We start from the raw sequence: 14248 nt of genomic DNA on the forward strand, positions 1-14248 counted from the left end.
GAAGGAGATGAGGAGAAATTTCTTTAGTCGGAAGGTGGTGAATCTGTGGAATTATTTGCCACATAAGGATGTGGAGGCCAAGTCAATGGATATTTTTAAGACAGAGAGATAGAGTCTTGATGAGTACAGGTGTCAGATATTAAGGAGAGAAAGCAGGAGAATGGGGTTGGGAGGGAGTGATAGATCATCCATGATTGAATGGCAGAGTTGACTTGATGGGCCGAATGGCCTAATGATCTATCATAACTATCGTCAAATACCAACACCATCCAGGATGCATACTCCTCTCATTGCTACCATTAGGAGGAAGGTGCAGGAGCCTGAGAATCGTTACCTCCAGGTTTAAGAACAGCTTCTTCCCATCAACCATTCGGTGACTGAACTACCCTGCACAACCATAACCATAACCACAACCCTATAGCAGCACTGACATTGCACTAAGCTTTAATTTTTACTAGACCAAGTGCAGACCCGTCGGGTCTGCTCCCCCAATGGTGTGATCCCCCAACCCAATATTCCACCATGCACCCGTATTCCTCCAATGGAATGAAGCCGTGGCACTGAAAAGTAAGATTCCAGCACTTGCCCATGCCTCCCTCATCAGTGGATTAATAAAAAAAAAAATCGAACTTGATTTGTCTTGATAGGCTGCTGCAGCAGTGGAAAGTAAATAGAGTGTTCCTGTTCTTGAAAACTGTTTCGAATGTCTGTGATTGTTGGAAGCTGACATGTAAATGGAGAAGCCAGTTAATTTTGAAATACTTGGGTGTGGAGGGGGGGGGGGGGGGGGGGGGGGGGGGAGAAGGATGTGATTAAAAACGTGCACTTCAACACCACAAACGAAATGTAATGAGGAGCGGATACTTAGAAAGAAAAGCAAAATCTCTACCGAAGTGGAAAAGATCTCGGAGATTGAGCGTCTGGATTGGGCGTGGCAATGAATCAAAGGAAGAAATGCAGCCGGCAGCCGTACATGCAAATGGATCCATTCCGATTGGACATCTGCGAGCATCGGCCATTCCGATTGGACATCTGCGAGTATTGGGCACGAATTGAAAGGCAGGAAGGGCGCCGGACGGCAGTCGGTCGGATGGCCCCAGAGTTTTATAGATATATAGATGGTTTATTTAATTTTGTAGCTATTATGCACTGGACACTATTGACCCTTGTCCCATGTAGGCATCCTAGCAGGTACTATGTTCTTGGTGCGCATTGAGGAGAATTGCAAGGCCCCCAAATGAACATTAAACCTGTACAAAGACACAAAATGCTGGAGTAACTCAGTGGGACATGCAGCGTCTCTGGATAGAAGGAATGGGTGATGTTTTGGGTCGACACCCTTCTGCATACCTGAGTTACTCCAGCATTTTGTGTCTATCTTCAGTTTAAACCAGCATCTGCAGTTCTTTCCTACACATTAACCCTGTATTCATGTATTAATGAGAAAGGTGGCACTGACATGGAAAAATGTGATACTTCCCCATATGATTATACTTAATCATAATTAATAACACAAATGTATCTAACTTGATTTGTCATTGATAGGCAAAGAAAAGCAAATGGAAGTAAATAAAGGCTTGAAGGTTCTTGTGGAAAAGTATTTCCTGACAATGTCTGAGATTGCCTCTTGTGCTGATTTTGTCAGCATTATTCCTTCATGTGATACCAATGTGCATTTTTCCCATGAATCCTCATGAATTTCAGCACAAGCTTGGCCTGACACTTGCATAAAGGGAAAGTAAAATTAACTTAATTCTCCCCACCATCAAATTAGTCGTCAATAATGACTGAACAAAGACATTCACTGTGGATTGTTAAAATACTTTGACATTCTCATCGTAGGTCCACGAGATTGCTCCCTGGGATGGCGGGACTGTCATATGAGGAAAGATTGAAAATACTAGGGTTGTACTGGAGTTTAGAAGGATGAGGGGGCATCTTATAGAAACATCTATACCTGTATTACTAAAAGTCTGATCTTGACCACTTACTGTTGTTCTGTATATTGCATTTAGAAAAAATCTCTGCCACTTACGGAAGTGGCTGTAATTTTTGAAAAATAAAAGAGTTATTAGTGTTTAAAAAACGTGGAGTTGCTCTCTCCTGAAGGCCACGCCCCTTCCAGAGGGACTAAAAAACCCGGAAGTGTTGAGTGCCTCAGTCAGTCTCTGTAAGATGGGGGAGCGAGGGGGTCACGTCTCTCAGTCTCAGCTGTGAATAACACTGAATACATGTCTACTAAACTGTGAGTGTGGTTTTAATGACCTTGAATGCCCCATAATGTGGATTGAAAATGAAAATGTGGTTGGTTTGAAATAAACCAAAGCAAATGGTGGTTGGTGGTGGTTGGTTTGAAATAAAGCACAGCAAATGGTTGGTGGTGGTTAGTTTGAAATAAAGCACAGCAAATGGTTGGTGGTGGTTGGTTTGAAATAAAGCACAGCAAATGGTTGGTGGTGGTTGGTTCAAAATGGCAAATGATTAAAAGTCTAAACTTGACAACTTCCTGTTTGCACTGTATATTGATTTTAGATAAAATGTTATCACATACGGCTGATTTTTGGCCATCTTACTCAGTCCCCCTCCGCTCATCAAGTGCAGAGGATTCTTCCCATAAATGAAAATAAAAGTGTTATTAGTGTTTTAAAAATGTTGAGAATCTCTCTCCTGTCAATCACGCCATGAAGGCCACGCCCCTTCCGTTGGGAGGGGGGAGGGAGAATAAAACCCGGAAGTGTGGGTGTGGCTCAGTTTCTGCAAGATGGGGGAGGGAGAGGCCACGACTGTCTGAGCTGTGAATCAACTGAACACACTGAATGTCTACTGAACTATGAGTGTGGTGTTTATGTGGTGTTTTCCAGTGTTTTGTGTGGTTTTATGGTGGTTTCACCCTGCTTGAAAAGGTATGAAACCGCATTTGAATTTGGTGGCCTTGCACCCTGCTTGAAGTGGTATGAAACTGCACTTGAATTTGATGGCCTTGCACCCTGCTTGGAGTGGTATGAAACTGCACTTGAATTTGGTGGCCCTGCACCCTGCTTGAAGTGATAGGAAACTACACTTGAGTTTGGTGGCCTTGCAACCCGATTGAAGTGGTAGGAAAGTGCATTTGAATTCGGTGGCCTTGCACCTTGCTTGAAGCTGAAAGATGGCAGATGGAGTTTAATGCTGATAAATGTGAGGTGCTGCACCTTGGCAGGACAAATCAAAATGGGACGTACATGGTAAATGGTAGGGAATTGAAGAATACAGTTGAACAAAGGGATCTGGGAATAACCGTGCATAGTTCCTTGAAGGTGGAATCTCATATAGATAGGGTGGTAAAGAAAGCTTTTGGTATGCTGGCCTTTATAAATCAGAGCATTGAGTATAGAAGCTGGGATGTAATGTTAAAATTGTACAAGGCATTGGTGAGAATAAAAAATCTGGAGTATGGTGTACAATTTTGGTCGCCCAATTATAGGAAGGATGTCAACAAAATAGAGAGAGTACAGAGGAGATTTACTAGAATGTTGCCTGGGTTTCAGCAACTAAGTTACAGAGAAAGGTTGAACAAGTTAGGGCTTTATTCTTTGGAGCGCAGAAGGTTAAGGGGGACTTGATAGAGGTTTTTAAAATGATGAGAGGGATAGACAGAGTTGACATGGATAAGCTTTTCCCACTGAGAGTAGGGAAGATTCAAACAAGGGGACATGACTTGAGAATTAAGATTCAGATTCAGATTCAGATTCAATTTTAATTGTCATTGTCAGAGTACAGTACAGAGACAACAAAATGCATTAAGGGACAAAAGTTTAGGTGTAACATGAGGGGGAACTTCTTTACTCAGAGAGTGGTAGCTGTGTGGAATGAGCTTCCAGTGAAGGTGGTGGAGGCAGGTTTGATTTTATCATTTAAAAATAAATTGGATAGTTATATGGACGGGAAAGGAATGGAGAGTTATGGTCTGTATGCAGGTAGATGGGACTAGGGGAGAATACGTGTTCGGCACGGACTAGAAGGGCCGAGATGGCCTGTTTCCGTGCTGTAATTGTTATCTGGTATATGGTTATTATATGATATTCCACTGTCAAAGGCTTTATTTAGATCAGAAAGGGTTATGCACAGAAAACAATGCTGCCCCCTTAAGGGGTTGGACAGGCTAGATGCAGGAAGATTGTTCCCAATGTTGGGGAAGTCCAGAACAAGGGGTCACATTTTAAGGTTAAAGGGGAAATCTTTTAGGACTGAGATGAGAAAACCATTTTTTACACAGAGAGTGGTGAATCTCTGGAATTCTTTGCCACAGAATGTAGTTGAAGCCAGTTCATTGGTTATATTTAAGAGAGAGTTAGATGTGGCCCTTGTGGCTAAAGGGATCAGGGGGTATGGAGAGAAAGCAGGTACAGGATACTGAGTTGCATGATCAGCCATGATCACATTGAATGGCGGTGCAGGCTCGAAGGGCCGAATGGCCTACTCCTGCACCTATTTTCTATGTTTTGTCTATGTTTCTACATTTCCAAGAAGTTAATGTACAGTAAAGATCATGTCCACCATGCCTCGGGGTGGACATAATTCACACTGTTTTTGGGATCTCTTCACCCACTGGGCAGTGAACCTTGGCGATGTCATTCCTCTACTTTATTTGCATTTGTCTCCGTTCATGAAGATGGTCCAGGCACACAAACACACCGTCTTCTATGAATAGGTAGGAGTTGAGGTTATGAATTTGCTAATGAAGTTCCTTTTGACTACGCTGAGAAATTCACCAAGAATACTGACTATGGTCTTGTTGTTTCCCAGTTGACATGTAGGCTTTTCGACCCATTGTTGGTCAAGATTAGAAGCAGCTATTGGCTATTGGCAGTTTTCTATGGAAATATTCTTGTATCAAGGGCAGGATAATAGTTGAGGAGAATAGTTAAGTGATAGGAGCAGAATTAGGCCATTAGGCCCATCAAGTCTACTCTGCCATACAATCATGGCTGATCTATCTCTCCCTCCTTACCGCATGCTCCTGCCTTCTCCCCATAACCCCTGGCACCTGTACTAATCAAGAATCAATCTATCCCTGAATTAAAAATATCCATTGACTTTGCCTCCACAGCTTTCTGTGGCAAGGAATGCCACAGATTTCACACCCTCTGACTAAAGAAATTCTCCCTCATCTCCTTCGTAAAGGAATTACCTCTAGTTCTGAATCTATGACCTCTGGCCTTAGACTCTCCCACTAGTGGAAACATCCTCTCCACATCCACTCTATCCAAGCCTTTCACTATTCGGTAAGTTTCAATGAGGCGAGTAGAGGCCCAGTGCTGTCAAACACTCATCATATACTAACCCAATCATTCCTGGAATCATTCTAGTAAACCTCCTCTGAACCCTCTCCAGAGCCTTCAAGAGGTCCACCATTGTACCAGTGCTTAAGAATGCCTCTCCAGCCTGCTTGAATGACAACCGACCAATGGCTCTCACCTTTGTAGTCATGAAATGCTTCGAGACGCTGATCAAGGACCACATCTGCACCTTCCTCCCTCACACTATGGAACCGCTGCAGTTCACATACCGTCCAAACAGATCCACGGATGATGAGGTCTCCCAGGTTTTGCACACCACTCTCTCTCACCTTGACAGCCAGAAGGGGGCTTATGTGAGGATGCTGTTCATTGATTTCAGTTCAGCTTTCAACACCATAGTCCCCACCAGACTTGCTGAGAAGCTGCTGGAACTGGGACTGAACACTCCCCAGTGTGCCTGGGTCCTGGACTTTCTCACCGCCAGGCCCCAGGTGGTCAAGATGGGGAAACATACCTCCAACGGCCTTAGGAGGTGCGGGGCCCAATTGGGAAACTTTTTCGTAGAAATATAAATAAATAATTATAAATGAGTCATATGTCGTGAGTAACATGACAATTCGGGGGAGAGTTCCTTTCACAGCGTGTGGGGAGTCTAGCCAGGGATAAAGTTGCGGGAGCGTTGAGAAGGAGGGGGTCGGGTTCATGCCAGTAACACTCACTCACCGCTGCCGTGGCGCTCCGGGCGCGGAGCCACCGCATCGTGGCCGGGGAGGGAAGCAGCTCGCGTGGCTACGAGTGGCCGCCATCACCGGCCAGCGGAACCCACTGCCATCTCAGCGCCTTCTGCTGGCCCGCTCACCGCTGGCAGTGCTCTCCGTCTGAACACCAGCTCAAGAGCAAAGATCATAGAGCGGAGTGGGTCAGCGGGTGATGGAGCTTACTCCTGTGTCAGAGCGAACAAGGGATCAATTGAGGTTACGCGCACTGACATATGGAGTAAGCTCCACCTCCCACTGACCTGCTCTTGAGCTGGATGATCCCCGGCCGACCCCCTCCATCTCAACCCTCCTGCCCTCCCCGCTACTTTACCCCTGGGCAGACTACCCCCACGCTCTGAAAGGAACTCTCCCCTCCCCCAGCAGCGCTGTCCTTTTACAGCTGCTTCCCATCAGCTGCTAGCAATGAGGGATAGACTTGGCTATATCTCAGTACAGCAACATCGTTCTTGATGTTTGATGTACTGAGGGATAACGAAGTCTATCTTTCTTTGCTAACAACCTAACCTTCGGCCTCCAAGATGCAGGTACATTTTCTAACAATGTTACAAAGTTTTGCGATTTAAAAAATCAAGTCTGCAATTTATCCTATCAGATAAAGCATTTAAAGGGTAACTGGGTTTGGTCTCCAATCATCTCACAAAGGGCAGCCAACAGTGGTGAGGCAGAAGGGAGAACTCTCTCTCTCTCTCCCCCTTTCTCTCTCTCTCCCCCTCTATCTCTCTCCCCCCCCTCTCTCTCTCTTCTCCAATTTCCTCTCTCTCTCACTCCCTTTCTCTCCCCCTTCCTCTTTCTTCTCTCTCAAATTCTCTCTCTCTCCCTCTCCCCTTCCCCTCTCCTCTACCCCCAGCCACGTATATATCTGCAGTTCACTCCACGAGTGTGTGTGTGTGTGGGAGCCGAGCAGTGTTTCTCATTCTGACTCTGCTCCGTGAGCTGCTCGTATTGACAGTAATCGCGTCCAACTCTTAACTGAAAACGTGTGGTTTACATCTGAAAATCCCCCCCTGTCTGCCCACGGCTCCCCCACACACACACACACACACACACACACACAGAGACAGCACAGAGACACACAAACACAGCCACAGAGACACAGAAACACAGACACACACACAGCCACAGAGACACACACACACACACAGAGACACACACACAGACACAGTCACAGACACACACATACAGACAGACACACACACACACACAATACAATACAATTTATTTGTTATCATTTAAACCTCTTGAGGTTCCAACGAAATTTGGTTTCTGCAGTCATATACACAAGAAAAAGAACCAAGACACAACACAATTTACACAAACATTACACAGGATCCCACCCACCCCCTGCACAAGCCTTTCCAACTTCTGCCATCAGGCCACCGATATAAAGTCCCCCTATCCAAGAAAAACATCCACAAAAACTCATTCATACCCATTGCCATAAACAGCTTAAATAAAAAATGAACAATGGACAAATTAACCCTGACGCATTGTCACTTTACACGTATCCACAACTTTTATCTTGTCTATTTTTACAGTTATTAATCTTTATATTTGCTTTTAAGATCAATACACACTGTGTGTGCTCGCAGAAATCTGTGTATGACTGCTTATCAGTACATTGTCCTGTCTGTATGTTGAGCCACGTCAAAGACGATTTTCTGTTACGACAGACAATAAAGTTTTATGAATCTGAATCTGAATCCATCACAGTGAATCTCCTCCTCACTGTGATGGAAGGCAAAGTCTTATCTCTCCCCTGCACTCCTCCCGATGTCAGAGTCAAAGTCAAAGTCCCCGGCGGGCGATGGTAAGTGTCCCGCGGCCATTAAAACCGCGCCGGGTGATTCAAGGCCGCGCTCCGGGTCTTGGTGTTGGAGCACCCGGCGGGCGCTAGCAAGTCCCACGGCCGTTAAAGCTGCGCCATGCGATGTAAGGCCCCGCCCCAGGTACTTTTCAACCCCGCAACTCGGGTATAGGTCCGCAGGCTCCGCGACTGGAGCCCCAGGTCGTTCCGTTTGGAGGCCGCTCCACGGTGCTAGGCCCCAACGACAACAGAGACCCGACAGAGAAAAGGTCGGGTTCTCCGTACAGGGAAAATATTTAAAAGTACCCCCCCCCCCCCCACACACATACTCAGTTTTAAAAAACCCCACTATAACTACATTTAAACGAGACAAAAAATAAAAAAAGACAGACGGACTGCAGAGGCCGCTGCGATGTGAGTCGCGCCGCCCACCACACACGGACAGACAGAGTTAAATCCCACCCGTACCCTGGCCCAGACATAAACCCCGACACCAATGTTAACACAGACTCAAACCTCCAACCTGGTCTGCTGTTGTACCGGCACCGAACGAGTTAACACAACCCCCAGATCTGTTTATCCACAGATTATCTCCCTCCCGCAATTACCCGGCCAGTTGTCTTTCGTTTCTGCTTCAGGTCTTTTAACTCTATCCCCCCGATTTCATACAAATCTGACCTTTTCTCGCCCCTTCCCCCTCACGCACACCCCGCCCACCTGCCCGCTCCCGGCGTTTAACGTTGAATACTCACGGCTGAATTCGCTGCGGTGCTGGGGCCCTGTGGACTCCACCCCCCCCCCCCCCCACCGTCTCGGCCGCTCCTGCGGTAGCGAGTGACACAATTTAACGCATTTACTGAGGAATGGGTGTCAATATGCATTGATGACACATTGTTGTCAACTACTGGCTGTTAACTGCTACAGTAACAGTTAACACATCGTTTATTATTCACAGCGGTTGTTATCCATGTTCGTTTTGTAAAAAAATCCATATAGAAACATAGAAACATAGAAATTAGGTGCAGGAGTAGGCCATTCGGCCCTTCGAGCCTGCACCGCCATTCAATATGATCATGGCTGATCATCCAACTCAGTATCTCGTACCTGCCTTCTCTCCATACCCCCTAATCCCCTGTCACAAGGGCCACATCTAACTCCCTCTTAAATATAGCCAATGAACTGGCCTCAACTACCCTCTGTGGCAGAGAGTTCCAGAGATTCACCACTCTCTGTGTGAAAAAAATTCTTCTCATCTCGGTTTTTAAAGGATTTCTCCTTATCCTTAAGCTGTGACCCCTTGTCCTGGACTTCCCTAACATCGGGAACAATCTTCCTGCATCTAGCCTGTCCCAACCCCTTAAGATTTTGTAAGTTTCTATAAGATCCCCTCTCAATCTTCTAAATTCTAGAGAGTATAAACCAAGTCTATCCAGTCTTTCTTCATAAGACAGTCCTGACATCCCCAGGAATCAAAACTGTACGCAATACTCAAGGTGTGGTCTCACCAAGAGCCTGTACAACTGCAGTAGAACCTCCCTGCTCCTATACTCAAATCCTTTTGCAATGAAAAGCTAACATACCATTCGCTTTCTTTACTGCCTGCTGCACCTGCATGCCTACCTTCAATGACTGGTGTACCATGCCCACTCACCCAGCCTATCCAAGTCACCTTGCAGTCTCCTAGCATCCTCCTCACAGCTAACACTGCCCCCCAGCTTAGTGTCATCCGCAAACTTGGAGCTATTGCCTTCAATTCCCTCATCCAGATCATTAATATATATTGTAAATAGCTGGGGTCCCAGCACTGAGCCTTGCGGTACCCCACTAGTCACTGCCTGCCATTGTGAAAAGGACCCGTTTACTCCTACTCTTTGCTTCCTGTTTGCCAGCCAGTTCTCTATCCACATCAATACTGAACCCCCAATGCAAATGTATGGCAAATGGTTTTTTTTTCATCTTTATTTAACATCGCGAATTTGCATTTCCATATGAAATATGGAAAATTAATGCCCAATTTGGAAAAATCAGTCCAATCGGCCTAGGGCCGGCCCTGTAAACCCCCTCACCCTGAACACAGGATCCCCATAGGGTTGCAGCCTCAACCCCCTACTGTACACACATGACTGTGTGGCCAGGTTCAGCTCCAACTCCATCATCAAGTTTGCTGATGACACTGTGGTAGTGGGCCTGATCTCCAATAACGATGAGAAGGCCTACCTGGAGGAGTTGGCTGACCTGGCACTCTGGTGTCAGGACAACAGCTTCCTCTTGAATGACACTAAAACTAAGGAGCTGATTGTGGACTTTAGAAGGGCACAACAACTGAGGATGTACACACCACTGGGGATAAATGGGACTACCGTGGATAGGGTGAGCAGCTTTAAATACCTGGGAGTCCACATCACAGAGGATCTGACATGCACAACACACGCTGCTGCACTGGTGAGAAAGGCAAGGCAGTGCCGTTACCACCTCAGGCAGCTGAGGAAAATTCATAGTCTCTCTGAGGATCCTTCAGGACTTCTACTCTGGTGCTAGAAAAGCATCCTGTCCGATAACATCTTGATCTGGTTTGGGAACAGCTCTGCCCAGGACAGGAAGGCTTTGCAGAGAGTAATGCGTTTGGCCGAACGCACTATGGGATCTATGCTCACCCCCCTGCAGGACCTATTCCAGAGCCAACAAGGTAACGAAGGACCGCTACCACACCAGCAACGGACTGTTCCAGCCAGTGACGGAAATCGCTATCAAAATATGGAGGGGACCGGGGGACATGGGGTACAATTTCTTGGCGGCAGTGCGCACATGCGCACACTCACACACAGCGCATTGTCTTAACTTAGAAATTACATAACAATGCAGTTCCATTAAATTACAAACAAAACCTAGCGCTATGTATATTTATTTCTCTAACTACAAGTAACCCTTGCATCCCCTCATTCCTTCACTCCTCCACCCAAGTCATTGTACTAGGTTAAAAGTCATCTTGTCGAGTCTCATTGCCTGTACCTCGTTCTCACCCAGCCCACAGCTAACAATAGCCTGTTTCCTTTATCATCATTACTATTTATCCTAATCTTTCATTCATTTGTTCTGTATCCCCCTATTTCACTATCTATATCTCTCGCTTCATTTTCCCCTGACTCTCAGTCTGAAGATGGGTCTCAACCTTATATGGTTATCACCTGAAATGTCCCCTATTCCTTTTCTACAGAGATGCTGTCTGACCCGCTGAGTTACTCTAGCTTTTTGTGTCTATCTTCGATTTAAACCAGCATCTTCAGTTACTTCCTGAATAAAAGAGCTTTTGATAACATCACTCATCTCTTGGTAAAAAAAACTGCAATAAGAAAAAAAGCAGTTGGATTTATGTAGCACTTTTCATTACCTTAGAACATTGCAAAACTGCTCATAATCAATTTAGTAATTCTAATCTGTCATCAGGGCCAGATTTAGACGAAGAGAGGCCCTAGGATATTCCACTTGTGAGGCCCCTCCCAATCCCCACCTCCACGACAAGAGGAAGAAGGAAGAGTCCACCAGATTGACACCGATGTGCAGCCGAGCATGGCCAATGAGATTAGGGCTGGAAAGCTGCACTTTTTATTTATTGCCAGTGCCAGTGTTGAGTTATCAGTTTATACCCTATTAACACTATTACTCTGAAATGGAGGGCAAGGAAAATTACTGGAGTGTAGTTTAGAGACTACAGTGCGTTGTGACAGCATATGTAAGAAAGGCCTATGCCAGTGTCAAAAATATTACACACCAGGCCGTTACGACACTTTTCAAAATGGGGGGTGGCATGGCAGGATTACAAACATTTTATGTGAAATAAGTGCACGCAGTGCATGTCACAAGCACGAAGCTCAAAGACCCTTGCGGCCGGGGTTCTGGGCCCGCTTAAGGGCCCTGGAAGCTCTGGGGCTTGAGATGCTCTCTGGTGCATTCAGAGCCTTATTTTGTGACAAAAATTTCAGAAATAATTTTGGTTGAGTCAAGAGTAATTAATGGTTGGATGGGATGATTGGCGTCATTGTTGTATACATTTTTTAAAATCAGGAATTGAAGCTGTCCTTGTTTAATAATCAAGGTACTGTATAACGTTATGTAAAATGTTATAAAGGAGCTTGCAAACACTGCGAATAAAATAGTTTTTGCAGTAAATAAAACCTTTTTTTTAGAAAATGGTTTGTGTGTTAATATGATTGCCTGTTACTGTTTGACTGTGTTAGTGTGTGCATGTTAGAAATATGATGCAAAATGAAAGTCGCATCACTAAAGATATTCCCCCTTTCCCTCTCCCCCCGCCCTCTCCCTCCACCTCTCTCTCTCTCTCTCTCCCTCCCCTTCCCCTCTCTCTCTCCCCCTCTCTTTCTCTCAACCCATCCCCTCCCTCTTTCTCTCCCCCCTCTGTCTCAACACCCCCTCTCCCCCTCTCACATCCCCCCCACTCTCTCCCTCCCTCCCACGCAGTGAGGCTCCGCGCCACAGACAATGCACCCCACCCCTGGCCCAGAAAAAAAAACGGGCACTCCCACAACGCAATATTCCACTACTTACCTGGAGTAAACACAAGGCATTGAGGTGATTGTATGGAGTGCAAATTGAGATCTGAACCCGCCCGGGCTCCCTGCGCAAGCGTGGCGAGACAGCATAATTTTGCGTCATTACTGCATCACCGGCTTCCCCCAACTGAGCAGGTGGCAATGGTGGCAAATGGTGGCAATTTTTTTCCCCCAAACTTCCAGCGGGCCAGAACCAGAATTTCGGGTAATTTCCGTGAAAGTGGAAACACTGATAGCGCTCCAATTTTTATTTTTCTTTGATTTTTTTTTACTCTTGGCCGGAGGCCCCTTACATTTTTAGGCCCTAGGCTTCAGCCTATGAAGCCTATAGGTAAATACAGTCCTGTCGAGGCCCCCCTAGATCCTGAGACCCTAAACTTAAGCTTGTCAAGCTGATACGTAAATCCGGCCCTGTCTGTCATCATGCTTGTTTTGCAGTTCTTCTATAATTAGTAAGTATAAATCCTCTAGCTGAGATCCTCCAACTGGCACGAGCTGAGTGATGTCAACAACTAAGTAAGAAACGATAAGGATCTTCACATAAACAGCATCATAACAGAGCCACTGACATTTTCAATTCTTCCTTATAACACAGGAGGACATCAGCCAATTGAGTCTATGCTGATCCCCAGGACAATTGCATTCCCATAATTATCATTGTAACTTATTCTTGCCATTATTAAACTATGGTTTAATAATAGCAAAAAAATTAATACTTAAATTTTGGAAGGGTACATCAATACCAACGCTTAAAATGTGGATTGCAAGTATGTTGGACACCGCTCATCTTGAGGAAATGCGATTCCTCCTAATGGATAAATCAGACCAATTCATAACGAGTTGGTCTCCATTCGTCGTTTTTTTGGAATCATATGGTGCAACACAATTGTAAAAAATAACTGTTTCAGGACTGGACGAGGGTTGGTCAAGATTACGAATAATGATCTTTTCTTTTTTATTTTATTTTATTTTCACTATTTTCTCTCTCAACTTTCTTCATTTACTCGTTTTCTTTCTTCACACACTATATATTTCACATCTTTCTATCCTTTACTATCTAACTTCTTTTTCTTATTCTCATCTTTTTTCAATGTAACAAAAAAAAAAGAAGTCGTACATAAAATGTATTATGAAAATATATATTAGGCACTTTGGTGCCATATGACTGAACTTACTTCTAATAAAATAAAATATTAAAAAAAAAAAAAAAACTTATTCTTGCCATATTTCTATCAACTCCCCCCTAAATTTCCATTACCAACCTGGAGATCGTTTTAGGATGTGGGAGAAAAAGAGACGACCCAGTTAGAATGGGTGTTATTCCTTACTATTGGTAACCAGGAAGGCAAATTCAATGCTAGCATTTATATCAAGAGGACTGGAATACAAGATAGAGATGTAATGCAGAGGCTCTATAAGGCGCGGGTCAGGGCGCATTTGGAGGAATGTGAGCAAATTTGGGGCCCATATCTGAGGAAGGATGTGCCGGCTCAAGTCAAGTCAAGACAACTTTATTTATTACATGTACATACAAGATGTACAATGAAATGAAAGTGGCAATGCCTGTGGGATTGTGCAAAACAACAGAACAACAGAACAGAACCAGTTATTACATTAAAAAAAAGACACAACAGTAAATTAGTCCCTGGTGAGATTAGAGTTTACAGTCCTGATGGCCTGTGGGAAGAAACTGCATCTTATCCTCTTTGTTTTCGCAGAGTGACTACGGAGGCGCTTGCCTAACCTTAGCAGGTGGAACCAGTGGGGAAAATCCCGGGGGGGGGGGGCAGGGGACATTCGTCCCCCCTCTGTTTTGAG

This window comes from Leucoraja erinacea, chromosome 2 (assembly GCF_028641065.1).
Source record: "Leucoraja erinacea ecotype New England chromosome 2, Leri_hhj_1, whole genome shotgun sequence".
Classification (NCBI taxonomy): Eukaryota; Metazoa; Chordata; class Chondrichthyes; order Rajiformes; family Rajidae; genus Leucoraja; species Leucoraja erinaceus.